Source organism: Dermacentor silvarum, chromosome 9 (assembly GCF_013339745.2).
Source record: "Dermacentor silvarum isolate Dsil-2018 chromosome 9, BIME_Dsil_1.4, whole genome shotgun sequence".
Taxonomy (NCBI): Eukaryota; Metazoa; Arthropoda; class Arachnida; order Ixodida; family Ixodidae; genus Dermacentor; species Dermacentor silvarum.
In genome coordinates, this window is record NC_051162.1 from 27,526,877 (window position 1) to 27,552,303 (window position 25,427).

General features: G+C 52.0%; 1 protein-coding gene across 3 annotated transcripts in view; it reads right to left on the reverse strand.

Moving 5' to 3' along the window:
* The window catches only part of LOC119465182 (acetylcholinesterase), a 181,098-nt gene extending 162,767 nt beyond the window's left edge, over nt 1–18,331 (reverse strand). Inside the window, exon 1 of one of the 3 annotated variants that reach the window (XM_049655657.1) lies at nt 18,274–18,331. The gene's annotated coding sequence lies outside the window, so the exon portion shown is untranslated. The other 2 variants (XM_037725983.2, XM_049655656.1) reach the window with 2 other exon arrangements.
* Between the last annotated feature and the right edge of the window lie 7,096 nt (nt 18,332–25,427).

The following is a 25,427-nucleotide window of genomic DNA, read 5'->3' on the forward strand; positions in this document are numbered from 1 at the left end:
ATCTTCACGAATATTTTATAGAATACGGAAAGCAAGCTAATGGGCCTCTAATTCTTCAATTCTTTAACGTCTTCCTTCTTATGCCTTAGTATAGTGTTGGCATTCTTCCAGCTCTCTGGTACACTTGAAGTCGTGAGGAATTGCGTATAAAAGGCCGCAAGCTTGTCAAGCATAATATATGATCCATCTTTGGTTAAATTGACTGTTATTACATCTTCTCGAGGAGCTTTTCCTCTGACCGTGTCTTGCAAGGCCCTTCTGACTTCACCGCTAGTTATAGAAGGCGCCTCTGTATCCTGTTCATCAGTACTTTGAATGAACGTAGCTTGGCTGTTCGGGGTACTGTACAGGCCAGTATAGAATTGTTCCGCGACTTTTACTATTGTCATCGCAATATATATATATATTATATATATATATATATATATATATATATATATTGAAATGAGGTTTATTGATGCAGGCGTAGATGTAGGTCCTTCGGGTAGACTGGCACAGAACGGGCGGCTAAACAGTTACGTCGGGCAGCGCTCTTAGCGGTAACTTCGGCGTCGTCTTTTGCGGAGCGATCACGATGCTGCTACTGCTGGTGGTGTGCATCATCTGCAGAACATATTGCACGTCTTCTTCATCACAATCACCCCCGGGATAAAAAGCAGCCATCCTGGCGACTCAAACAGTAGTGATCACGAGCGGCTCACGGTAGGGCTTAAGGCGATCGACGTGAACAATGTCACGTCCACGACAACGGAGGTCAGAGGGGGGTGTCAGTGGTTCGATTAGGTAATTCACCGCAGACGTGCGCTGGACAATGCGATAAGGTCCATCGAAGCGGGGAAGAAGTTTTGAAGAGAGCCCAGGAGCATGCGCAGGTACTGACAGCCAGACGAGGTCGCCGGGAGAGAAGACAGGTTGCTCACAGTGAGCGTCATGGAGCCTTTTCTGGCGCTGTTGCTCGGCGGTGGTGAAGTGGCGCGCTAACTTGCGACACTCCTCGGCATGACGTGCTGCAGTCGAAACGGGCACACACTCAGAAGCATCGGGCTGGTAGGGTAGCAGGGTGTCCATGGTGTGGGATGGGTGACGGCCATAAAGCAAAAAGTAGGGAGAAAAGCCAGTGGTAGTCTGGGTTGCAGTGTTGTAGGCGAACGTAACAAATGGTAGGATAAGGTCCCAATCTGTGTGGTCAGATGCGACGTACATGGCCAGCATGTCACCCAGGGTCCGGTTGAAACGTTCCGTGAGTCCATTCGTCTGGGGGTGGTAGGCAGTGGTTGTCCTATGAATAACGTGGCACTGAGCCAGAAGAGCTTCGACAACCTCAGACAAAAAGACGCGCCCTCTGTCGCTGAGAAGTTCACGAGGTGGGCCGTGACGGAGGATGAAACAGCGGAGCAGGAAGGAGGCGACGTCGCGCGCAGTGGCGGAAGGTAGTGCCGCAGTTTCAGCATATCGCGTAAGATGGTCGACGGCGACGATGATCCAGCGGTTACCGGCGGGTGTCATAGGAAGCGGACCATAGAGATCAATGCCCACTCTATCAAATGGTCGGGCGGGACAGGGAAGGGGCTGCAAAGCTCCAGCTGAACGGCAAGGCGCAGATTTCCGACGTTGGCAGTCCGTACATGAACGAACGAATTTGCGGACGTATGTAAACATTCCGCGCCAGTAGTAGCGCTGACGAAGTCGTTCATATGTTTTGAAGACTCCAGCGTGGGCGCACTGCGGGTCAACGTGAAAGGATGCGCAGATAGTGGAGCGCAGGCTGCGCGGTATGACGAGTAGCCATTTACGGCCGTCAGATGCGTAGTTGCGTCGGTGCAGAAGGTCGTCGCGAATGGTGAAGTGAACAGCTTGGCGGCGGAGTGCGCGAGAGGCTGGCAGCGTGGGCGTCTCAGAAAGTAGGTCACGGAGGGCCGCTATCCAGGGGTCGTGGCGCTGCTCTGAAGCAATTCTGTCGATGGTGAGAGGCAGGACGATGGGTGTTAATGTTGACAGGCAACTAAGGTCGGTAGGCAGAGGAGACCGTGACAGAGCATCAGCATCCGAGTGCTTGCGGCCAGAGCGGTAGACGACGTTGATGTCGAACTCTTGAAGTCGAAGAGCCCATCGGGCAAGGCGGCCACATGGGTCTTTCAAATTTGATAGCCAACAAAGGGCGTGATGATCTGTGACGACGTCAAACGGGCGGCCGTACAAGTAAGGGCGGAACTTGCTAAGGGCCCATACGATGGCTAAGCATTCTTTTTCAGTCACAGTATAGTTGGTCTCAGCTTTGGTGAGGGTACGGCTGGCATAAGCAACAACGCATTCAGGGTGCCCGGGTTTTCGTTGTGCTAGCACGGCGCCGAGACCTATTCCGCTGGCGTCTGTGTGTACCTCCGTCGAAGCTTCAGGATCGAAGTGACGCAGAATAGGAGGTGAAGCGAGAAGACGTCGTAAAGTAGTGAACGCCTCGTCGCAGGCTGGAGACCATGATGACAGGTCGCCGGAGCTACCCAGAAGCTGTGTCAGAGGGCGTATTATGGACGCGAAGTTGCGAATGAAACGTCGAAAGTATGAACATAAGCCGACGAAACTGCGAAGTTCTTTGAGATTTGTCGGCCTAGGAAAGTCAGTAACGGCACGCAATTTCGCGGGATCAGGTTGGACGCCGTGCTTAGACACGACGTGGCCAAGAATGGTTAGCTTTCGAGCGGCAAAGTGGCATTTTTGAGATTAAGTTGGAGCCCAGCGTTGGTAAGACACGTCAGAACGCACTTGAGGCGGTGAAGATGTGTCGTAAAATCCGGAGCGAAGACGACAATATCGTCGAGGTAACACAGACACGTTTGCCATTTCAATCCACGCAAAACAGTGTCCATCATTCGCTCGAACGTTGCGGGGGCATTACAGAGGCCGAAGGGCATCACGTTGAACTCATAAAGTCCATCAGGGGTAACAAATGCAGTTTTGGGCTTGTCAGCGGCGGCCATGGGAACCTGCCAATACCCTGAGCGCAAGTCGAGTGAGGAGAAGAATTCAGACCCTTGTAAACAGTCAAGGGCATCATCTATTCTCGGTAGAGGGTACACGTCCTTGCGGGTGATCTTATTTAGGCGGCGAAAGTCAACACAGAAGCGGACAGAGTCGTCCTTCTTCTTAACGAGAACGACCGGCGAGGCCCACGGACTGTGAGAGGGCTGAACGATGTTGCGGCGAAGCATGTCGTCGACATGCTCACTAATGACACGGCGCTCCGTAGGAGACACACGGTATGGGCGTTGCCGCAGTGGTGAATGGGAGCCCGTGTCGATGTGGTGCGTGACAGTTGACGTGCGTCCAAGGGAAGGCTGAATAGCGTCGAAAGAAGAACGAAAATGGTACAGGACGGCGATAAGCTCCGAACGCTGCTCTGGTGTAAGGCCGTCAGCGATGGATGGGCTAAAGATGTCGGTGCAGGACTTGTCGGAAGCAGAAAGAGTGCAGATGTCAGTAAGGTCGTCGCGAGAAGTAGCATCGGGCACGTCGACGATGTACAGGGACTGAATGGCTTGGACATGGCCGAGACACTGGCCACGGAGCAATGTGAGCGGAGCGGACAAAAGGTTGCATACGAAAATATGGCTGAAACCAGCCGAAAAATCGAGGGTCGCGAAGGGAAGCAGTACAGTATTTTTTGCGATGAAGGTCTCAGAAGGGGCGAACAAGACAGTGGCGTCAGAGATGCTTCCACAAGACACAGGTAACACAACAGCGGCGTGCGGAGGAATGTCGGTCTCCTCAGCGACGACTAATTTAGGGGGATGTTCGGGAGAATCGTCGGAATGGAGGTCGCACAAAGGAGAAAGTTCGACTTCAGCCCGCTCGCAGTCGATGATGGCTTTGTGTCGCGAGAGAAAATCCCATCCAAGAATGACGTCATGAGAGCAGGATGGCAGCACAATGAACTCAATAATGTACATCATGTCCTCAATTACAACTCGGGCCGTACAAGCTGCTAACGGCTGAACATGCTGCGCTGTTGCGGTACGGAGGGCTACACCCGCAACTGGCGTCGTAACTTTCCGGATGGAGCGACAGAGTCTTTCATTTATTACAGAAACGGCGGCACCAGTGTCCACAAGGGCAAGAGTTGACACTCCCTCAACAGAAACAGCAAGTACATTCGACGGAGAATTGTGAGGACTTGGACGTTGTGACGGCGACGCAGTTCTTGCCTCATGAACTGCGGCGTTTAGTTTTCCTCTTCTGAAGGCATGGGACGACGACGCATTGGGGAGAGAGAGCGCCGACGTGGTGATGGAGATCGTCGGTCGAAGGACGCTTGACGATCAGGAGCTCTTGGAGGTGATCCTGGAGTGTAGCGGAGCGGTGGCTGGTCGGCATAGCGAGTCGTTGGTTCATAGCCATATGAGACGGCCAACGGCATGCGGCGGCGACAGTAGCGAGCGATATGTCCGGGGCGGCCACAGGCAAAGCAAATTGGTTTGTCGTCAGGAGTACGCCAAGGGTTTGTGGCCATGGGGCCAGCGCCAGGGGCGCGGGGTGGGGTCGGCGCGTGCAGTGGTTGACGCGGTGTGAAAGCAGGGTGCGTTCGAGGCCGTGCGACGACGTCGGCGTACGTGAGAGGAGCAGCTACCGGATGTGACTGAGGGGACACTGGCACAGCGTCGGCAATTTCTGCTTCGATCGCCTGCCGAATAGCGGGTGACAGGTAAGGAGCAGGACGGGGCTGGGGCTGTTGCTGAGCAAACTGCACCAGTGAGAGCTGCCGAGCAACTTCCTCGCGTATGAACGCCTGGAGCTGTGGCAGCAGTGTTGACTGGTCCGAGTGGACGGCCAGGCCTGCGAGGCTGTCGTCGTTAGTAACTAGGCGACGAGTCAAGGCCCGCTGTTTCCGGAGTTCATCGTAGCTCTGACACAGTTTGATGAGTTCCGCTACGCTGGTCGGGTTTTTTGCAAGAAGCATCTGAAAGACGTCATCGTCAATGCCTTTCAAGATGTGCTTGATTCTGTCAGACTCGGGCATCGAGGCATTGACGCGCTTCGAGAGGTCAAGAACGTCCTCAATGTAGCTTGTGAACGACTCGCCCGGCTGCTGGGCGCGCTGGCGCAAACGCTGTTCAGCGCGTAACTGGCGCACGGCGGGGCGTCCGAACACATCTATGAGGGCGGCCTTGAATGCAGACCAGGTGGTAAAATCTTTCTCGTGGTTTTTAAACCACAGATGAGCCACATTTGAAAGATAGAAGATGACATTGTTCAGTTTAGCGGTGTCATCCCATCGGTTGGGGACGCTTACCCTATCATAAGTCGATAGCCAGTCCTCCACATCACTGTCGTCGGTGCCGCTGAAGACCACCGGATCCCTCAGGTAAGGCACCCCGGAGCAGATGACGGGCGGAGGGGCCGTGAACGGAGGGGCCGTGGACGGCGGGGCCGTGGATGGCAGGGCCGTAGACGGTGGGGGCGTGGTTGCGTCTTCGGGCATAGCGGGACGAAGCGTACGGGTGCGGAGTTCCAGGATGGAAGCTTGGCAGGTCGTACCCAGCACCTCCACCAATTGAAATGAGGTTTATTGATGCAGGCGTAGATGTAGGTCCTTCGGGTAGACTGGCACAGAACGGGCGGCTAAACAGTTACGTCGGGCAGCGCTCTTAGCGGTAACTTCGGCGTCGTCTTTTGCGGAGCGAACACGATGCTGCTACTGCTGGTGGTGTGCATCATCTGCAGAACATATTGCACGTCTTCTTCATCACAATATATATATATATATATATATATTGTAATGGGGTTTATTGACGACTCAGAAACGCGACCGTCTCAGTTGAGCGTCGGACACCGAGAGCGCGAGCCCGTCTTCGTCGGCGGGCCGATGATGATAGTGCGTCCACACGGCGCGCCAGTCACACAGGGCGCCAGTCTTCTTCGCTACAACTGCCCCCTGGAGAAGAAGGAGCCATCCTGGCGACTCAAGGAGAGGAGAGGAGAAGGGGGTCGTAATAGGGTTTAAGTCTCTCGACGTGGACAGTCTCGCGTCCACGACGCCTCAAGTCAGTAGATGGCGTTAGCGGCTCGACGACGTAGTTGACCGGCGTCGTCTGTTCAACGACGCGGTAGGGACCGTGGTATTGAGCGAGGAGTTTAGAGCATAGACCAGGGGTGCTTGAAGGTATCCACAGCCAGACTAGTGAGTCCGGCTGGTAGGTGCAGGGAGGTCGGTCATCATAGCGACGGAATTTTTGGAGACTCTGGTCTTCCGCCGTGAATGAACGGGCCAGCTGACGGCATTCCTCGGCATACTTGGAGGCTTCAGACAGAGGCGTGCCCTCTGAAGGGTCAGGCCGGTAGGGGAGAATGGTGTCGAGCGTACATGTAGGTTCACGGCCATATACGAGAAAGAACGGCGAAAATCCCGTTGTGGCCTGTGAAGCGGTATTATAGGCGTACGTAACATATGGCAAAACGAGGTCCCAGTTGGTATGATCCGATGCCATGTACATGGATAGCATGTCGCCCAAAGTACGATTAAACCGTTCTGTTATGCCGTTCGTTTGCGGATGATAAGCTGTACTGGTGCGATGGACGGTATGGCACGCGGTCAGAAGGGCGTTAAGAACTTCGGAAAGAAACGCACGCCCTCTGTCACTAAGAAGTTCCCGCGGTGCCCCATGACGCAGTATGAAGTGATGCAGTAGGAAGGACGCAATGTCGCGGGCTGTCGCTGTTTGCTTTGCCACAGTTTCTGCATAGCGGGTGAGGTGGTCGACAGCGACAATAATCCAGCGATTGCCAGCTGATGTGCACGGAAGAGGGCCGTAGAGATTGATGCCGACGCGGTCAAACGGTCGGGAGGGACAAGGAATGGGCTGTAAAGGACCAAAAGGATGAGGAGCAGGAAGCTTGCGTCGTTGGCACGCTATGCACGAGCGAATGTACTGTCGCACAAAATTATACATGCCACGCCAATAAAAGCGGGAGCGAAGCCTGGCGTAAATCTTGAAGAGTCTTGAATGGAGAGCGGAACAGACATCTGTGCGCAGATGGCGGGGAACGACGATCAACCATTTGCGACCGTCGGAAGCGTAATTTCGATGATAGAGAACACCATCCCGCAACTCGAAATGAGAAGCGTGGCGGCGGATAGCACGTGAAGGGCGTGTTGTTGAAGTGTCAGAAATGCAATCCATAAGTGCCGCAATCCAGGGATCTTTATGTTGCTCCACAGCCATGTTGACGGGCACAGGCGACGAAAACGCCGACTCGATGGCTGTAATGCAAGTCATGTCACTTGGTGTAGGCGACCGAGAGAGGGCATCCGCGTGGGAGTGTTTACGGCCAGACCGGTAAATGACGCGTATGTCGAAGTCTTGTAACCGTAGAGCCCAGCGCGCAAGGCGGCCAGACGGATCTTTTAAAGTCGATAACCAACATAGAGCATGGTGATCTGTAACGACGTCGAAGGGGCGGCCGTACAGGTAGGGTCGGAATTTTCCAAGGGCCCAGATGATAGCCAGGCACTCCTTTTCGGTGACGGAGTAGCTAGATTCCGCTTTCGTTAGTGTTCGGCTGGCGTAGGCTACTACGTAGTCATCATGCCCACTTTTTCGCTGTGCAAGCACGGCACCAAGTCCTATGCCACTGGCGTCGGTGTGGACTTCCGTGGGGGCCGTGGGGTCGAAATGGCGAAGTACGGGAGGCGAAGTGAGCAAACGCCGCATGGTTTCAAACGCATCGTCGCAAGCTGTGGTCCAAGTAGAAAGTCGTGTGTCGCCGCGAAGCAGCTGATTAAACGGAGCAATGATGGAAGCGAAATTCCGGATAAAACGACGAAAGTAGGAGCAGAGCCCGATAAAGCTCCGAAGTTCTTTCAGAGACGTGGGTTTCGGGAACTCGGCGACGGCGTGAAGTTTCGAAGGATCAGGGAGTATGCCATCTTTCGATACGACGTGTCCGAGTATAGCAAGCTGCTTGGCTCCAAAGCGACATTTCTTCAAGTTGAGTTGGAGGCCTGCCTCGGTCATGCACTGCAGGACTTGTTCGAGATGGTACAGATGTGTGGGAAAATCTGGAGAAAAGTCGACGACATAATCAAGGTAACATAGGCATGTCTTCCATTTGAGCCCACGAAGCAGATTGTCCATCATTCGTTCGAATGTAGCGGGGGCATTGCAAAGCCCAAACGGCATAACGTTAAATTCATATAGGCCATCTGGGGTCACGAAGGCTGTCTTCGGGCGATCGGCAGGATCCATAGGCACTTGCCAATAGCCTGAGCGTAAATCGAGCGAAGAAAAATACTCCGCGCCTTGCAAACAATCCAGAGCATCGTCGATGCGCGGTAAAGGGTAGACGTCTTTGCGAGTTATCTTATTAAGGCGGCGGTAGTCAACGCAAAATCGAATTCAGCCATCTTTTTTCTTCACCAGGACTACAGGCAACGCCCAGGGACTATTAGAAGGTTGAACCACTCCACGCTCAAGCATTTCGCTTACTTGGTTTTCAATAACATGGCGCTCCGCGGGTGATACACGATAAGGCCTCTGGCGCAGTGGTGCGTTGGTGCCAGTGTCGATCTCGTGACGTACAGTCGATGTGCGGCCTAATGGGGCGTGTTGACAGTCGAACGTAGATTGGTATTTCCGTAGAAGGCTGAGAAGCTGCGAACGCTGCGTAGGGCTCAAGAGGGCATCCACTGAACTATGGAAGACGTCGTGCCTAGGCTGGGAACAATGCAAGCTATTGGTCAACGAGTTCATGTCTGAACAGGTGTCGTCAAGAGGCGCGTCAAAGATGGTAACCGAGTCGGCAGACTGAAGACGTCCAAGGCACTCGCCACGACGTAAGACGAGTGGCGTGCCCTTAGCGTTGGAAACGAGTAGTCTCGTGCAGCCACCGCTGACAGTTAGGACAGCGAAGGGAAGGGAACATTGTCGGCGAACAAAAATGTCCGAGGGGACAAACAGGGCAGTAGTGTCAGTGGCGAAAGTAGAGCAGGCATGCGCAATCACCGAAGAGTGCGGAGGGATCGTAGTGTCTTCTGTAACGACCAGTTTGTCGCCGAGATCGTCAAGTTCATGTGAGCGGGTGTCGGGAAGCGGAGAAAATTCAATTTCGGCGCGAGAACAATCAATGACGGCCTGATGATCGGAAAGGAAGTCCCACCCCAAGATGACGTCGTATGAACAGGATGAGAGGACGAACTCGACTGTATACGTGTATCCTTCAATGACGATGCGGGCGGTACATGTGGCAACAGCGGTAATGCACTGGGAACTTGCAGTCCGGAGTGACAGCGCAGATAAGGGCGTCATTACTTTTCGAAGCTTGCGGCAAAGTTCTTCCGTAACTACTGAAACGGCGGCGCCTGTGTCGACTAATGCCAGTGTGACGACTCCTTCAACAGACACTTCGATTACGTTCGTCGGAAGAGAGCGAGGCCTTGTGTGGTTCGACTGGAACGCAGTTCTCGCCTCTTGAACTGCGGTAGCTAGTTTTCCTGCTCCGATGGGGCCGGACGCCGCCGCATGGGGGAAAGTGAGCGGCGACGAGGGGATGGCGAGCGACGATCACGGGCAGAAGGAATGACGTTGCGCGTGGACGGCAAGTGCGAATCACGTGGCGAGGAGAAGGACGAAGCTGGCGAAACGTAGGAGGAGACAGGTTGGTGATGATCTAGAAGCCATAAGCGACGGCGACAGAGCCGTGCCACGTGACCAGGGATACCACAGAAGAAGCACACGGGGCGATTGTCGGGTGTACGCCAGGGTCCCGTGCTAGCTGGTGATCTGGTGGTGTACACTGGAGGGATTGGACGTGGCGGTGCAGCAAACGGTGGCGCTGAAAAAGTCGATGGGGGTGGCCGTGCTGCAACCTCGGCGTAGCTGAGAGGTACAGACAATGGTGGCGCTGCACGAGGAGACTGTATGGCTTCGGACACTTGTTCTTGGAGCATTTGACGCAACGGAGAAGCCAAGGACGGCGTAGGTCCGGGGACAGCGGTGAGTAGGGATAGCTGGCGGGCGACTTCGAAGCGTATAAATTCCTTGATTTCGCCGAGCAGATAGTCGTTGTTAGTGACAGCGGCTAAACTTGCAACGGAAGCATCGGGAACAGAAGAACGTCGAGTGAGCAGACGTTGCCGCCTGAGTTCGTCGAAACTCTGACAAAGTTCAGCGACCTCGACCACGGTCCGCGGGCTTTTCGAGAGGAGCATTTGGAATGCGTCGTCTTCGATTCCCTTCATCACGTGACGGATCTTGTCAGACTCAGTCATCGATGGATCGACGCGCTTACAAAGGTCTACAACATCTTCTATGTACTTGGTGAAGTTCTCACCGGGTTGCTGGGAACGGCTGCGCAAGCGCTCTTCGGCACGGAGCTTCCACACCTCAGGGCGACCGAACGCGTGCGTAATGCGCGCTTTGAAATCGGACCAGGTGCGAAGGTCGGATTCGTGGTTGTGGTACCACACGCTAGCGACACCCGTAAGATAGAAGTTGGGGTAGCTGAGCTTCGTAGCATCGTCCCATTTATTGGGGGCACTCACCCGCTCGTAGATCGAGAGCCAATCTTCGACGTCGTATTCGTCGGAGCCGCTGAAGATGGGAGGATCGCGTTGACGCACGAGGCCAGGACAAATCAATGTTGGCGGTGCCGGAGGTGTTGTTTGGCTGGCGTCGTCAGGCATGATGGCCGGCAGCGTCCGATTGCGTAGTTCCAGGGTTGGGGAAGTAGAACCCAGCACAGCTCCACCAAATATGTAATGGGGTTTATTGACGACTCAGAAACGCGACCGTCTCAGTTGAGCGTCGGACACCGAGAGCGCGAGCCCGTCTTCGTCGGCGGGCCGATGATGATAGTGCGTCCACAGGGCGCCAGTCTTCTTCGCTACAATATATATTGTGAGACGACGCCCGAGACGAAGGCAGAGCTCTTGTATTTTCACACAGCGCGAGACAGCCCACGAACACCAACCCGACAAAATGATGATTATTATGAGGATGGGTATATAAACATGAAGACGATGATGAACTGCACAGTTAGCGCTCATGCTAACTCTCCCCCCCCCCTCACGAAAGCGGCTGGTAAGGCAGCGAGTCAGAAACGGTCGGAACGCCGAAGATCCGGCTTCAGGCGAGATACGTGAACGATTTCAGTGCTGCATCAACGGCGGTCAGTAACCGAGGTAACAGGAGCTACGCGATAGTTCACGGCAGATGTTCTTTCAAGCATGGTATATGGGCCGCGATACCTGTGAAGAAATTTTTCACAAAGCCCTGGCACTCGAACAGGTGTCCACAGGAGCACTTTGTCGCCTGGGCAGAACGAATTGACACGACGGGTCGCATCACAACGGACTTTCCTCTTGTCCTGAATGGTCGCGGTGTGGGCGCGCGCAATTTCGCGGCAGTGGGCGACGCGGGCGGCGAACTCCTCTGGCAGAGATGTGGATGGAACAGAAGGCGTAGAGAGAAAAGTGGTGTCCAAAACAAAAGACGGTGCACGGCCGTATACGAGGAAAAAGTGGCTGTAGTTTGTTGTGCGTTGAACGGCAGTATTATATGCAAACTTGACGAAAGGAAGTATAGTGTCCCAGTTTGTGTGGTCGGGTTTCACATACATGGAAATAATGTCGGACAGAGTTCGATGGAAACGCTCGGTAAGACCATTGGTCTGGGGATGGTACGCAGAGGTGGTCTTATGGATGGTGCTTGAGGCTTGCAGGACTTCAGCAAGAACATGGGAAAGAAATGTCTTGCCACGGTCACTTAGAAGAACACGAGGGGCACCGTGGCGCAAGATAATGGCTTGCAGGACAAACTCGGCGACCTCAGAGGCCGCACCAGAAGGAAGAGCTGCCGTCTCAGCGTAGCGAGTGAGCTGGTCCACGGCGATGACAAAACAGCGGTGACCCGTGGGTGTAAGCAGAAGGGGTCCGTATAAGTCGATGCCCACGAATTCAAAGGGAACAGACGGGCATGGAAATGGTTGTAAAGGGCCGGCGGGAAGAGAGGTCGAACGTTTTCGATGTTGGCATGACGCACACGAACTGACGTACTTGGCAACACTAGTAGACAGGCCAGGCCAGAAACAGCGAGTCTTAATGCGGTCGTAGGTTTTATGAAATCCTAAGTGGCCAGCCGTTGCGTCGTCGTGAAAAGCATGTAAAATTTGCAGTCGAAGTGAGCGAGGGACGACTGGGACCCATCGGTGACCGGTAGGGTGGTAAACTTGCCGCAATAATGAGCCATCATGAAGTTTAAAAAGTGCCAGTTGTCGTCTTAAGCGGCTGTTGGGAGGACGGGATAAGCCAGTGCCGGTCGATACTTGTACGGCAGTACGTATCTGCACGTTGGAGGGAGGCGAGGTCTTCTGAGGACAAAATGTCGACCGAGGTCACGAACCGTACCGGGCCCATGTTGTGGTCGGTTGGCTGGGCGGTGCCGAACGGACGGAAGGTGAGACATGGGCATTTGGCGACCGCGGGCAACGAGATAAAGCGTCAGCATCTTGATGTTGCCTGCCAGACCTATACGTGACAGTGTAGTCGTACTCCTGCAAACGCAGAACTCAGCGGCCGAGGCGTCCGGACAAGTTCTTCAGGGAGGACAACCAACACAGAGCATGGTGGTCAGTCACAATTGTGAATTGGCGGCCATATAAATAGGGGCGAAACTTTTCTATGGTCCATACGATGGCGAGGCATTCTTGTTCGGTGATAGTATAGTTTCGCTCAGCAGGAGAAAGAATACGACTCGCGTAGGCCACGACTTGCTCTTCAGACGCATGGTTCCGCTGCAATAGGACAGCGCCTATGCCATGCCCACTTGTGTCAGTGTGGAGGATAGTAGAGGCTATGGGATCAAAGTGACGAAGCACTGGTCCTGATGTGAGGCATCGCTTGAGGGTCTGAAATGCGGCTGCGCATTCATCCGTCCAGGTAAAGGGTGTGATCGTGGTCAGGAGTTTATGAAGAGGAGCTGCGATAGTCGCGAAGCTACGGACAAAGCGGCGGAAGTACGACGCTAATCCGAGAAAGCTGCGAAGGTCTTTAGATGTGGTTGGTGTTGGGAAATGCTGTACAGCAGCGACCATGTCGGGATCTGGCTCAATGCAGTGCTTGCTGACCACGTGACCTAATACTTTGATGCTGCGGCTCGCAAATCGACACTTCTTAGTATTGAGCTGGAGACCGGCCTTGGCTAGACACGTGAGAACGTCATCTAAACGTTCTAGGTGCTGGGAGAAGCTGGACGAAAAGATGACAATGTCGTCTAGGTAACATAGGCAGGTTTTCCCTTTGAGGCCGCGTAGTACGGTATCGATAATTCGTTAAAATGTGGCTGGCGCATTGCACAGACCAAAAGGCATTACGTTCAATTCGAAAAGGCCATCAGGTGTTGCAAACGCAGTCTTCTCTTTGTCGGGCTCATGCATCGGGATCTGCCATTATCCGGAACGAAAGTCGAGGCTCGAAAAGTATTCGGCACCTTCTAAGGTATCCAAAGCATCGCCAATGCCGGGCATATGATATACATCCTTACGGGTAATTTTGTTTAGTGCCCTATAATCGACGCAAAAGCGTACCGAACCGTCCTTTTTTTTAACTAGGGCAATAGGAGACGACCAAGGGCTTCCTGAAGGCCTTATAACGTTCCGTGCGAGTATGTCATTGACTTGGTCTTCTATAACTTTCCGTTCAACAGACGATGCACGGTAAGGGTGGCGACAAATGACGCGGGATCCGTCGGTTTCGATGTGATGAGTGGCCACGGTTGTTTTACCCAAGCCATCCGAACACACGTCAGAGCAAGGTTGGTGTTTCCTTAAGTCGGTCAGCAAGGCATCAGTCTGAGTTGGGCTCAGATCTGAACTCACAGCGGCCCTGAGAGCACTGGGTGAACCATCCGTGGGCGTACAGTCGGCGAAGGAGGAAAGAGGCGAAGCAGTGACGACACATACTGGTGCTGTGTCGATAAGCATGACAACAGTGGACCCCTCCGGCAGCATAAGTGGCTCCTATGTCGTGTTGTAGGCGGTCAGACTGGCGCAGCCGCGTGAGAAACGCACTAGGCAAGAAGTGATGGCGATCCCCCGAAAAATGCAGCGCTGAGAAGAGGAAACCACTGTGTCGCCGTCGATATTTTCGCTTGATCTATTGGTGAGAATGCGGGCTTGGCCGGGTGGAAGAACAAAATCTGCCGCTGTGACAAGGTGCGGCGGCGAGGAATCGGCAGCGTCATAGAGCTCGCTGTCCGTAATATGTATCAGTGGTTGTCCGCACGAAATGACAGCAGATACAGCTGACAAGAAATCCCAGCCTGAGATGATCGGATGAGCGCACGACGAAAGCACAGTAAACTGTATATGATGGCGAATTCCGTCGATGAGGATACGAGCAGTACACTGTCCGGTAGGGCAAATCGGACTGTCATTGGCGCCACATAAGACCGGACCAACATACGGAGTTTGCACTTTTCGTAGACGAAAGCATAGTTCGCGATAAATAACAGATATGGCGGCGCCAGTGTCAATACCAGCGTCGACAGAAACACCTTCCACACAAACAGCGAGTAAATTAGTCGGGCGAGCAGGAGGAATTGGGACAGTTCGCAAAGAAGCAGTTTCTCCTCCAAAAGCTGCAGCGTCTAGTTTTCCGGATGGTTGTCGAAAGAAGTGGAGGTAGGACGCAGGGGCGATGAAGTACGGCGGAACGGAGACGGGCAACGACGACGGGGTGAGCGAGAAGACCGGGACATGTTTTGAGACAACGGATGTGAGGGCGAGCGACGTGACGAGGATATATAGTGTCCTGGAACGTAGGCGTCCGATCTGGGCACATAGTCTCTCTCATAGGTGGAATAGCCACGTCGTTCATCAGTGCTGGCGCCGGCGGCAGAAACGAGAGATATGACCACGTATGCCACAGTAGAAACATACTGGGCGGGAAGGGCGCCAGGTAGAGTCGTATGGTTGCACGGGGGCCTTCGCTGCCATCGAGGCCAGGTGGTCGCAGACAACGGTGGCAGGTGCAGACGCAACTGGGACCGCAGGCCGCGAAGCAATCTCGGCGTAAGAAGGTGCACAAACAGGCGCAGGGGACCGCGCATGTGTGACACTTGGCATGGACGCCAGTTCTTTTTTAATGATCTCGCGCAAACTGGGAGGAGGAGCGCGCAAAGACGCAATAGCGGTGTTGGCCGGAGCATGGCCGTGAAGCTCCTCTCGCACAATGATGCGGATGAGCGCTCGCAATTCGTCGTTGTCGGTAAGGTGAGCGTCGCAGGAGGCGCGTGGAAGACGAAAGGATCCTGGCAATTCGTTGGCAAGTCGTGATGATGTCACTAACGGAAGTGGGGTTCTCAATAACAAGGGCGTGAGAAGCAACGGAGTTGATGCCCTTCAGGATATGGCGGATACGTTCCACTTCGGGCATGTCACTCTGAGCACGACGGCAGAGGGCCAGAACGTCTTCAATGTAAGAGGTATAAGATTCCTCGGCTCCCTGGATGCGGGTAGCGAGCTTCTGTTTCGCTACTTCGGAGCGCCCAGCAGATGTGCCAAATATCTGTCGCAGCTGCGCTGTAAATGCTGGACAATCAGGGAAGTCGCGCTCATGGTTGAAAAACCAAGTTTGGGCGACCTGCCCCAGGTAGAAGGCAAACATTGCGGAGGTTGTTTGACTCGTTCCAATGGTTGCAAGCGCTCACCCTGTCGCACTGGTCAAGCCAGTCTTCCACGTCTTCGCCGCGAAGGCCAGAAAAAACCTGAGGGTCGCGTTGCGGTGCGGTGACGGACCAAATAGGCCCAGCTGGCGGAGCTGAGGTGGTGGCAGCAGTGGATGCGGTGGTTTGTGCCATGACTGGTGTTGGCGAGCACAACCGTCGACCAGAGCGGAGCTCCAGGGGTGACCGGTAGAGCAACAGGGCGGGGATATCAACGCACGCTCCACCACTTGTGAGACGACGCCCGAGACGAAGGCAGAGCTCGTGTATTTTCACACAGCGCGAGACAGCCCACGAACACCAACCCGACAGAATGATGATGATTATGAGGATGGGTATATACAATGAATACGATGATGAACTGCACAGTTAGCGCTCACAATATATATATATATATATATAATAACTGTACTGTCATATAACGAGCAGTGGGGATGTGGCTAGGAGAGAGAGAGAGCGACGACGAGGGAGAAAAACCTTGTACGGGGCTCGATAGGCTGTACTACCTCTCGCTGCTCTATCGTTCTAGTCGCGAATTCTTACGCTTCCCAATTTACTTAGTGACATTTGGTGGAGGTGCTGGGTATCGATCTCAGTACCTCTCGCCTCCACCGTTCTTTTCACGCCGTCTAAGCTTGTTGCTCGCCGTCATCCCTTCTTGCTTAGAAGTATTGAAGCTATTATATTGGGAAGGTTTGTCAACAAATATCTCAACAATCGTTAGTTTGCAGATTACACTGTCCTATTCAGCAACACTGGGCATTAATTGAGACAAATGATTCGGGATCTTAATCAAGAAAACGTAAGATTAGGATTTAAGATTAATGTGCAGAAGACAAACTAAATGTTCAATAATCTGGCAAGGGAGCAAGAATTCATCATCGCAAATCACTCTCTAGAGTATGTGTAGGAATAAGTTTATCTAGGTCAATGACTCACAGGGGAACCTGAGCATGAGAAGGAAATATACAGAAGAATAAAAATGTGCTGGCGTGCACACGGTAGGCATTAACAAATCCTGACTGGGAGTTTACCACTGTCGATGAAAGGAAAGTGTGCACTCATTGCATTCTACCGGTGCTAACATACGGGGCAGAATCTAGAAGGCTAATAAAGAAGCTCGAAAACAACTTAAGGACCGTGCAAGAACAGGTGGAACGAAAAACTGTTATGAGTAACATTTAAAAAAAGTAAGAGAGGGGTGTGGATAAGAAAGCGAACGGGGATAGCCGATATTCCAGTAGACAATCACAGAAAAGAATGGAGCTGGGCAGGCCTTGTAATGCGTAGGCCATATAACCGGTGGACTATTAGAGATACAGAATGGGTGCCAAGGGATGGGAAGCGCAGTCAAGCACGGGAGAAAATTAGGAGAGGTGATGAAATTAGGACACTTGCAGGTGCAACTTGGAATCAGCTAGCGCCGAACAGGGATAATTGGAAATCGCAGGAAGATGCCTTCTTATTGCAGCCCACATAAATATTTTGTGACAATAATGATGACGATGATCTCTGCACCACAGTGGCACATAACCGTTCCGGAGGATTGGCCAAAATGATCACATACCGAATGGATTAATCAGGTGAACTCATTTAAATGAAATAATTCTTCTTCTTCTTCTTCTTTCTGGTTTTTTACGTGCGAAAACCAGTTCTGATTATGAGACACGCTGTAGTGGAGGGCTCCGGATTAATTTTGTACAACTGGGGTTCTTTAACGTGCACTACAACGCAGGCACACGGGCGTTTTTGCATGTCGCCTCCATCGAAATGCGGCCGCCGAGGCCAGGATTCGATCCCGCTACCTCGTGCTCAGCAGCGCAATATCTTAGCTGACTGAGCCACCCCGCCGGGTAAATGAAATAATCCGTTGAATAAAATTCGTTATTTCTTGAAGCGGTGGGTGTGCTTTTAAGGTGCCTAGGAGCCGACGTGATATGATCTAGGTTTTTTGAAAGAATATCTTTTTCTAGCAGAAAAGAGCTGGCGCTCACTCGCACTACTACGTCGGTCAGCAAGTAGGAGTTATATAAACTCGTTTGCTGGTATTAGCATTCGGCACCCATGTAAGCTTCGCATATATATGTCAGCGAATATATTCACCGAGAGTCGTATCGACCCAGCATTAAAGAGCAGCCAACAGTCTCTTCAGACCCACATAAGCAGGAAAAGAAAACGCAGTTTTGAAAGAATGGAGCTCACGTCCTACACCGCAAATAATATTGTTGACAGTAAGGGCAGAATTCTTTTTCATATATCCTAACGTAAAATAAGAAACAGTAACATTACTGAACAAGTCAAAATGGCAAGAGGAACCGACAGTAAGGGAATAACTGTTTTTCGTATTTCATGACGTAAAAATAGAAATCAATATCGTTACTGACCTAGAGAAAACGGCAAGAGCAACCAACAGCAATGCTCAAAGCCCTTTCCAGTTTCACCATATACTGCGAAATCAAGGCAAGCCTAAACTGTAGCAGCAACTATGCCACAACAAAATGCCTTCGCCCCAGTTTCCCGACCAAGAGGCAGAGCCGCCGCCACTTCAGCGTCTAGTACTCACCCTCGCTCGAGGACAGCGTCTGATGTCCGTGAAGCCCAACCCACAAGGCTGGCGACAGAGCGCACCAAAAAGAAAAAAAAATCGTTGTCTTGGCACGTGGGCTGCCGGGTAGCTGATAATATATCTAGTCCTTCAGATGGTGGCTGAGGAGCTCAAGTCGCTTGGGCGAGGAGGTAAAAGTGATATAAGATTAGTCAACCGCGGGGATTACAAAGAAAATAGAGAAACGGCGCCTTCCGTTGCTATGTTCATAGCGAGAGAAAATGAAGCAGCCACCGTTGAGCATGTTTCGGCGGAATCTCACAGTATTTATCCAGCGAAAAATATGGTGCTTGTAGCATGCCTGATTCCTGCGGTTTTATAAGATAGTAGGAAACGTAAGTGGGACCTGCACTGGGTGCTGGGAGGTGACCGTTAAAGTATTGGCAGGTCAATGAAAGAAATTACGTCGAATGGACCAAACACAACACTTTCAACAGTTGAGCCTAATATTTGCAATATTGAAAGACTAAGATACACCAGACTGGTAAAGATAATGAGTTTGAAAACACCTGCCATGCGCCGCATCTAAGATACAAGACCATATCTCCGTACTATTCGGCTCGGAGTGATGTCAAGTCGGTTGCATTTTTTTTTTGTGCGGGGGGCGGGGGGGGGCTGCATTCCTGAAGAGAACAGAAAATTCGCTCCTTCACAGAAACGACCATAATTCGTGTACTGAAACCTGAAACCAAGACAAGAAACCAGAAAGGAAATATAAAAAATACTTGAAATCTGTGCATACCGTTCTTAGTGGTGCATCAAGATCAATGTCTGTTGAAAGTGATCCGAAACATCGCGGTAAGAATTATACACGCGAGAATCTTTTATGCATATCAAAATTTCTTGTTTTATATATAGTTATAGCGTCGTATATATTCTTCATTTAAATTCTCTCAGTTGGTTGTTGTCGCTTTTCGTAGGGAAGCTTTTATTCTCTTCGCGTTATTGATATACTGTTTATTTTCCTTGATATAAAAAGGCGGAAAACCGCATGGTACTCAATTTCATGAGTATTTAAGATTTTCTTTTTGTTCGTCGGTTTAATGATACCTCCTATACTTAGGAGTTCGTGCTGCGAAATTATCGCTGTGTACTTTAAATGCTACATTTGTTTGCTTCAATATATTTAGCTTCTGTTTCTGTCTTGGGCATATTTCAAGAAGAATACTGCATCTGATTCGGCATTCTGACCCTTCAAGTCTGCCGAAATCACATGGAGACTAAAGAAGACGCCGTTCGAAACGGCTGCGCTCTCTATGGGCTCCGCATGTTTGGTTTTTTCGGGTGGACCACCTTCGGGACCAGCCCGAAACGATCACCACCGTCTCCAAGAAGTGATGTGACACCTGTGGAGACCGACCGCAGGTCAGTCGGACCATATTTCGGTGTTTTTCAGCCGCTTGTCCACCCTGCCAACGTGGCGGGCGGCTAACCCTAACTTCGAGTAGGGAGCAGCGGCGGCGGCGGTGCCGGCGCGCGCGCACTCCAGGATGGCGGCCGTAAGGACTCCGGCTGCGACACCGATGGCCGGAGGAATATTCCGGGAAGATTCTACATCGAACCCACGCCCAATTACAACGTCCGTGTTTGGAAGAAGAAATGGACTTGACCGCATCTCAGCTGGGTGATGCAACACCCTACCAACACCGCGATTGCAATAAGTCAACTACGATTACTAACCCGTTGCAAACCACTACTCTGGTCGACGAAACGCAAACAGAAGCCGGTTGGGAGCGTGTTCTATCCCTGAAGGAAAAGAAGTCTCGTTCAGGAGCGACGTTCCGCGCAAGGAAACGCACCGCTATCTGGATTGAACACCAACTCATCCAAACCCAATGGGCACCGCGGACGACCACGACGTAAGCGTCTACCACCTGCTACCGAAGAGTGACCTGAAGGTGGTCATCAGGCCACACCAAGGCCTACCACTCAAGAACGTGAACAGTCCGACCCTAGCAAAAGCCGTCATGGAGGCATGCCAGGAGAAAACCACCGACGATTTCAGTCTAGGTTGGGAGGTCATTTAGAGCACTTGGCACATAAAAGCACGAACACGTTCACCGTACCTAGTGCGCACTCTAGGCAAAATGAAATGGCCACGTGGGCGCAGTGTACGAACAGGGACGTATGGGAGGCAGAATTCATTATTCCATAGATACATAAGAATGACGCTTTCTTTAAATAACAATCTGAAGGAAGGCATGCGTGATGACAAAAAGAGATTAGAGTTGTTGGGAATTTGAAAACCATACATTACGGCACGAATTATAGATTTTAGTAAGCAATCAACTCTTTTGCGCCAAAACACTGAACAAAAGTAAAAAGAACAAATTCCATAGCGCAGCACACTGTATGCTAATGTGTGAGCTATCATTTTCCTTATATAAACAGGGCATAATACTTTGATAGAGTATAGTATACATGCTATTTTGCGCAGCCGGTCACAAACGTTAGCCAAATGACTATCCCAAGACATACTTGAATCAAAATGAACACCCAGATATTTGACACTTGAGAGGTATGGAATCGGAGAGCAGGCACAATTATTACACTGAGGAGAATGAAGAAACCAGCAAAAGCCGTCATGGAGGCATGCCAGGAGAAAACCACCGACGATTTCATTCTAAGAGTCAAGCCGGGTTGTAGCATTGCTGTGGTCTCCACCCCGAATCAGGATACGGCCAAGGTCCTGCAGACCATTAAAGCCTTGAATATCAACGGACGACCGCACCCGGTCAATGCGTACGTTACGGCAGGAGAAGATACGACGCGGGGATTCCACGGAATTGAGCCTCACACCCCTTCTGATGTGCTGCAATCGAATCTACGTATTCGAAACCAGGGGCTGGAGTTGATGGACGCAAGAATGCTGGGCGACTCACAAAGTGCTTTGCTAACCTTCTACGGCAGCCAAGTGCCAAGGTGTGTTTATTACTTCGGGGGGCGAAAAACTATGCACCCCATACCGAAATGCGGTACAATTCTGCTGTATCTGTGGCATCGTGGGACACCGCACCGAAGGGTGTCCACAGCCCGACATACAGGTGTGCCGCTCGTGCGGGGTGCGGGAGCCTGCCGATGGGCACGCGTGCGCCCCCAAGTGGGCAATTTGTGGGGGTGATCACCCAACGGGTGACCGCACATGTCTTAAAAGACTAAAGCCGGTAAAGCCAAGATCGACACCGCAGTCCAAGGAAACAACCAAAACCAAGCTACGGTGGTTCGCCAGCGAAGACGAGGACTCCGAGCTGCAGTTCCGTCCGAGGACGGATCATCGCAGCCGCTCCAGGACCCGCTCGCCATCGCGGCGCCGAGCTTGGTCCGGACAGCCGGGCCAGAGGAAATGTTCGGCATCCCGACCCAAGGTGCCCCTGCAGCATCAACAGCCGACAAGCAAGACGGAGGCCCCTAGAAGCAAGTCGCCAGTGGCCCCACTGGCATGGAGCACCCCTCAAAACCATCAGGTGAGCTAGGCACAAGTCGTATCTTCCACTGCCAAATCCAAGTATACACAAACATCAATCACACAAAACCCTGAGTATAAGCGAATAGTCGAGGAAAACAAAGAACTTCGTTACAGCTTAGCCGAGCTACGAGTCGAGTTTGAAGCGTTTAAGAGCTTGGTAAATAACGGCAAATCAGAGCAACCAATACAAATTGCGGGACACACTTCCAGAGCACCGCAGACACCACTGCAACATAGTGCCACCTACAGTGCTCCATCGGTAACGCTGGAAAATTAGCACAACACATGCAGCTAATGTTCGCAGAGATACACAAACTCAAGCGAACGGTGGAGGATGCACAAACAAAAGCAGCAGCAGCCCCCCGAAAAAGGGTCAGCCAAAGCCCGGGAGCCCGGGCACCGAAAGCCGCAGATCACACCGATAGTGATACTACTATCCATAGCTAACACTACAAACAACAGAAAGACGAGATACATTGAAATTTGGCAATGGAATTGCTGCACGCTACGCAACAAATTGTCTAACTTCACGCACTATGTAGAATCGGCGCCAATCCCTCCAGACGTTATCTGTATTCAAAAGGTAGGAAAACACAAGCAAAAACTCAAAGGATACGAGCTTTATGCTCACCCGGATCACCCTCAAGTTGCCAACTTTGCCAAGAAGGATGTCGCGATTAGCGTACAATATTTTTTTGGGGGGGGAGGGGAAGCTATCCAGCATTAGATAATCACGGTTTGGCCACAGACAAGAGGCAAACCGAAAAGAATTATTGTTAACATTTATAGTCCTCACAGAGAGAAACAGGCGGATTTCGAAAACGTGGTGGCCACCGCGATGCGACTCGCTCAAGGTAGGCACAAAGTCATATTTCTAGGAGATTTTAACGCCCATCACTCAAACTTGGGCTACAGTAGAGACCGTCCCAAGGGCATCTTGTTAGCGGACCTCGTAGAGCGCTACGGACTTTTCCAACTAACCCAACCGGATCTCCCCACGCGAATCGGAAACAGCGTGTCCAAGGACACCTCCCCGGACCTCACGTTCACCATCAAAGAAAGTGAGACGCGATAGACGAACCTAGGTGAGAACCTAGGAAGCGACCATTATATTTTAAGCATATCGGTTAATGCAGCCAAGATTCGAAGAGCTATTGGCAAGGCAAGGCTCTCCCGACTGAACCAAATTCCGCGAAAAACAAAAAACGATCGGAAGCATGAAAGACATGGGAGACTGGGATGAGCGGATCAGAGTTATCCACGCTGGGGTCACGAAAACAATTGAGATGACAACGAAGACTGCAGCCGTAGACGGTCACCTCTTGCATCTCTGAGAAGCCCGGAGAGGTATCACAAAGAGATGGAAAAGGCAGAAGCTTAATCGCAAACTTAGGATTCGCATAGCTCAGCTAGCGCAGGAAGCTAATGAATACGCACGAAAGTTAAGCGACAGCAATTGGCGCCAGTTTAGCGACTCGCTTCGGGGCACGTTGACTACAAAGAAAGCATGGCACATTCTTCGGAGTATGATTGACCCGGGAGGAACAAAAACAGCCACGAACCGCACACTCAAGCTTCTGGAAAACGAGTTTGAAGGCAGGGAAGCCGACATGATAGAAAAAATGAAACAGATATATGTAGGAATGGCCCCGACCGGTCAATCCACCAAGCCCGTTTACGAAGGACAGGACCGACCAGAACTGGACGCCCCCATAACCTTTGAGGACGTTTACGCGGCGGCACATTCCTTCAAGAAAAACACTGCCCCAGCGGTCGATCAGGTCACGAATGCAATGATTCGCAATTTAAGTGACGAGACGCTAAGGAGCTTGACCGAATTCTTTAACAACACAGTCTGGACAGAGAACGGCGTACTTCGCAAAGAATGGAAGGAAGCCAAAATAATCCTGATTCCTAAACCGGGCAAGCCCCGTAACATCAACAACCTTCGACCCATATCATTAACGTCATGCGCAGGGAACCTTTTGAAAAGGTTGTGCAGGTCCGGCTCTCGAATTACCTAGAACTAAACAACTTGTTCCCCTCCAACATGTTCGGTTTCTGACCCAACGTGTCGGCGCAGGACGTTTTTCTGCTACTAATGCACGAGGTCCTGCACCCCAACAGAGGTTCGGACGACAAATTTGTATTGGCATTGGACATCAAAAAGGCCTTCGACACCATCTCCCACCACACTATATTACAAGAACTGCAAGCGGTAAACTGCGGAGCACGAATTTATACCTACGTGCGCTCGTTCCTCAGTGACCCCACGGCTACAATCGGACTAGGCTCCACGAGGTCCGACACCTTCAGCTGTCCCGACAGAGGCACCCATCAGAGAGCTATACTCTCTCCACTGCTATTTAATGTGCGGATGAGAAAGCTAGCCCTGGAGCTAGATAAACACCCGAATCTCGACTGTGCGATATATGCCGGTGACATCACGCTTTGGGCTCACCAGGGGTCCTACGGGGACAAGCAAGACACTCTCCCAAAGGCTATAGATGCAGTCGTGGAATACACGAGGGCGGCGGACATGGCGTGCGCGCCTGAGAAATCTGAACTGATTGCTCAGGCGCGCACGCCATGTCCGCCGCGAAATACGCAAGAAAGAAAGACTGGGTGCCAATCAATCTGACTCTCGACGGGACGCCGATTCGAGAAGTGCAGACACTCGGAATATTGGGGATGTGGATACAGCAGAACGCTGGAACCACACACACCCTTCAAAAACTAAAGGCGGTCACAGGAAACGTTGCCAGGATGATACGGAGAGTGGCAAGAAGCAGAGATGGCCTAACAGAAGAAGAGACCATCAGCCTGGTCCACGCATTCGTAATCAGCCGGATCACATACGCCCTTCCGTATCAGGCCTTGACGAACCAAGAGACAATACAGGCAAACACGATAATCAGAAAAGCCTTCAAAGCCGCTCTTGGTGTTCCCGAATGCGCTAGCACAGAGAGATTCGAGGGACTAGGCCTGCACAATACTTTTGACGAGTACGCAGTCGCGACGTTATATGCTCAGAAAGAACGACTTTGTTCTTCAACTCAGGGCAGGGAAGTATTGGCGAGGTTAGGCTTTACACTGAGGCCCCAGTATTGCGGAGAGGAGACGGCACAGATAGACCGCAATGTTCGATCTTACATCGCAGTGGCCCCAATTCCTAAGAACATGCACCCCAAGTACCATCCCGGACGACGCAGGGCAAGGGCAAAGACTCTTCACAAACGTTTCGGCATGGGACCGGGAGTGTATTACTCGGATGCTAGTCGAACCAGCTGCGACACGTTCACCGTAGTCTCTACATGTCACAACAACGTTACAACGGCATCCTTCAAAACCTCCTCCTCGGTATGCGTGGCAGAGGCTGCAGCCATAGCCTTGGCCATTCAGGACGCCGAGCGCCAAAGCAATTCGGCTGTCATATTATCCGACTCACGAAGCAGCTTGCCGCCTGTTTCTAAATAGGACGGCACGCCAGTCAATAATCAAAATTTTGAGCAATCGACTAGAAGGGCACCACACTATCATGTGGTGTCCAGCACACGAGGGACTGGCAGGGAGCGCGAGGGCAGACCGTATTGCTCGAGAATTAAGCGTCCGAGCAACGGCAGGGCCCAGCGAGACCTTCCACGAA